This window comes from Aegilops tauschii, chromosome 4 (genome assembly GCF_002575655.3).
Source record: "Aegilops tauschii subsp. strangulata cultivar AL8/78 chromosome 4, Aet v6.0, whole genome shotgun sequence".
NCBI classification, from domain to species: domain Eukaryota; kingdom Viridiplantae; phylum Streptophyta; class Magnoliopsida; order Poales; family Poaceae; genus Aegilops; species Aegilops tauschii.
The window spans coordinates 231,598,913-231,602,360 of record NC_053038.3 but is presented as its reverse complement, the minus strand read 5'-3'; the positions used below and the strand labels follow the sequence as shown (position 1 = coordinate 231,602,360).

The following is a 3,448-nucleotide window of genomic DNA, read 5'->3' as shown; positions in this document are numbered from 1 at the left end:
TGCGTTCGAGAAGAGAACACAGTTGGGTTATGTTTGAACGTAAGTAGTTCAGGATCACTTCTTGATCATTACTAGTTTGCGACTATTGCGTAGCTTCTCATCTTGCTCTTGTACTCGTAAGTTAGCCACCATACAATGCTTAGTGCTGCTGCAACCTCACCACTTATCCATTCCATACCCATTAAGCTTTGCTAGTCTTGATACCCATGGTAATGGGATTGCTGAGTCCACGTGGCTCACAGATTACTACAACAACAGTTGCAGGTACAGGTAATGCGATGATCCGAACCCGTTCCCAGACCACCAATGTTCGGATCGCCCTTGCCAATCTGCAGAAAGGGAACTCCTCCATCATTGACTACGTCGGGAAGATCAAGTCCCTCTGCGATGAGCTGATAGCCGCGGGGAAGAGGGTGGATGAGGAAGACATCGTCTCTCACATCCTGGCTAGGCTCTAAGAAGACTTTGATCCGGTGGTGTCCGCCATGTGCTCCCAGGTGGAGCCGGTCACTATCGCCGAGCTGTTCTCACAGCTGCTCAGCTTCGAAACGAGGCTGAGTCTTCAGGGTGGAGGGTCATATTCCTCCGCCAACGCTGCTAACCGAGGCCGCAAACCTGGCGGCGGTGGTGGTGATCGCGGCTGCCGACAAGGCGACAACGATGGTGACCGTGGCGGGCGCGGCTACCCTAGACCAGGAGGTCGCGGCGGTGGCGCACAAAACGACGACAACAACAACAGCGGGGGCAACTTCAACAACAATCACACATCCGCTCCGAGGGTCCAATGCCAAATCCATGGCAAGATGGGCCACCTATCTTGGAAGTGCTGGAAACGCTACGACGAATCCTACCAAGGTGTGGAGGAGAAGTTGGCCAACCTCGTTGCACCGTAGTACGGGGTGGACACCAACTGGTACTTGGACAGTGGTGCCACCGACCACATCACGGGAGACCCGGAGAAGCTGACCGTACGCGACCGCTACATCGGCAATGAACAGATACCCACCATGAGTGGTTCAGGTATGGCTATTAAACATGTTGGTCATTCAGCTATTCATACTCAAGATCGTGATCTACATCTAAACAACATTCTCCATGTACCGGAAGCAAACAAAAGTCTAATATCTGCTTGTCGTCTTGCCGTTGACAATGACTCCTTTGTAGAAATTCATCCCTATTCTTTTTTTGTAAAGGATCGGGGAACGAGGAGAGTCCTTCTCCAAGGCAGGGGTAGAAGAGGTCTATACCCTATCAAACACATGGGACAAGGCGCCAAGAAGCAAGCTCTAAGTGTCACGCCCTCCTCGGATAGGTGGCACCAGCGCCTAGGACATCCTTCATATACCATAGTTAGCAAAATAATTAGTCAGAACAAGCTCCCGTGTGTCAAGCTGTTCAACAACGATTTTATTTGTGATTCTTGTCAAAAAGGCAAAAGCGATCAGCTACCTTATCCAAAATCAATAAGTGAAACAATGTTTCCTTTGGAACTTATTTTCTCCGATGTATGGGGACCTGCTATTAAATCTGTAGGTAGAAAAAAAATATTATGTGATCTTCGTAGATGATTTCAGTAAGTTCACATGGATCTACCTAATCAAACATAAGTCTGAAGTTTTTCAAAAATTTCATGACTTCCAGAACCTTGTTGAAAGACAATTTGATCGCAAAATTCTTGCTCTTCAGACCGACTGGGGGGGGGGGAGAATATGTTAAGTTAAATTTCTTTTTTACCCGAATTGGTATATCACACCATGTCTCCTGTCCACATGCTCACCAGCAAAACGGGTCAGCCGAGCGAAAACATTGACACATCGTCGAAGGTGGACACTCCCTTCTAGCTCAAGCATCTACGCCTCTGAAGTTCTCGGATGAGGCTTTCATTGCGGCCACCTACCTCATTAACTGGCTTCCAAGCAAAGTCATCAACTTTGAAACACCCCTTGAGAAATTTTCTCATGAAAAACCTAATTACTCGGCTCTCCGCATTTTTGGGTGTCCCTGCTGGCCAAACCAACACCCTTACAACACACACAAGTGTTTCGTTCCAAACAGTGTGCTTTCTTGGGGTACAGTAATCTTCATAAAGGTTTTAAGTGTCTAGACATTTCCACCGGGCAAGTCTATATTTCCAAAGATGTGGTTTTTGATGAGACTGTTTTTCCCTTCGCTGCTTTACATCCAGACGTAGGGGCTCGTCTTCGAGCAGAAATTCTCCTACTGCCTCCAGAACTCCTAAATCCTACTGATAATGGGGGTGAAACATATGCTGATGATCACTTGCTTAATAGCCATTCTGATGCTACTAATAAAACAGTGAAAAAATTGTTGTTCCGAGCCATGATTTTATGCAGAATCAGGGTTGCACAGGCGCCAGACACGAGGAGGATGCGGCTGACAGCACCGATCCCGAGAGATCCGGTGCAGATAGCGCAGGCGGGTCCGACGCGGATCCCAGGAGCGATCCTCTAACACCACCGCTAGCCACGCATGGGGGATCCCGCCCGTCAGCACGCACCACGCAATCCAGCGCGTCAGTGCGGTCGGGCGGCGGCGATTCGCCTTTGTCATCACGCGCGACGTGTCGAGAGCCAGCTGGGGCTGGGGTGTCTGGCCCACGATGCAATGATGGCCCCGATAGCCCGTTGCGGGCCGTGATCACGGGTCACCATCACCAACCGACAGCCCACGGGAGATCGTGGATCCACTGGCTGATTGCGCGGCTGTCGAGGGTGATCCACGGCTGCTACTGGATCTGCTATGGCTACACAAACCATATCCATGTGGGTCACTGTTTCACAACAAGGTATTACACTAGTACGCATCGGTGCTATACAAATGGTTTTTAACCCCTTTCCGCGACGACATTTGGAACCGTCGCCAAGTGAGTGTGGGCGATAGGGGGGGTCCTTCCCACACGACCCAGAAATCGTCGGGGATAGGCCCTCCTGGGACACCAAATGAGCTCGTGTGCGATCGGGCGAGGCATCGAAACCCAATAATTTCCGTAGGTATGTACATCTCACACGGTGAATCCCAGAAAAACATTTTCGTAGGTATGTCCATCCCACACGGTGAATACAGAAAAACGTTTCCGTAGGTATGTATATCACACAGTCAATCCAAGGAATACGTTTCCGTTCTTATGTATATCCCACATAGTCAATCTAGGGAAAATGTTTTCGTTCGTATGTTTATCACACACAATCAATCCAAGGAATACGTTTCTGTTCTTATGTACATCCCACACAGTCCATCCAGGGAAAACGTTTACGTTCGTATGTACACCCCACACAGTTTTATGTGTAGGCTCGTGTGTGAAAGGTTTAACTATCACACACGCTCTGCCTTGGTTAACTGTTTGCTTTTATCAACTACATCACACACGATTTGATGAAGAAAACTGTGTGGCATTGGGTTATCCATCACAAGCGCTTTTACTGCTAGA

At 48.9% G+C, this 3,448-nt stretch overlaps 1 non-coding gene across 1 annotated transcript; it reads left to right on the top strand.

Moving 5' to 3' along the window:
* Positions 1-410: 410 nt before the first annotated feature.
* Positions 411-549, top strand: LOC120963673 (small nucleolar RNA Z247). The gene has a single exon (XR_005755423.1). It is a non-coding gene; the product is annotated as a small nucleolar RNA Z247 (small nucleolar RNA).
* The last annotated feature ends 2,899 nt before the right edge of the window (positions 550-3,448 follow it).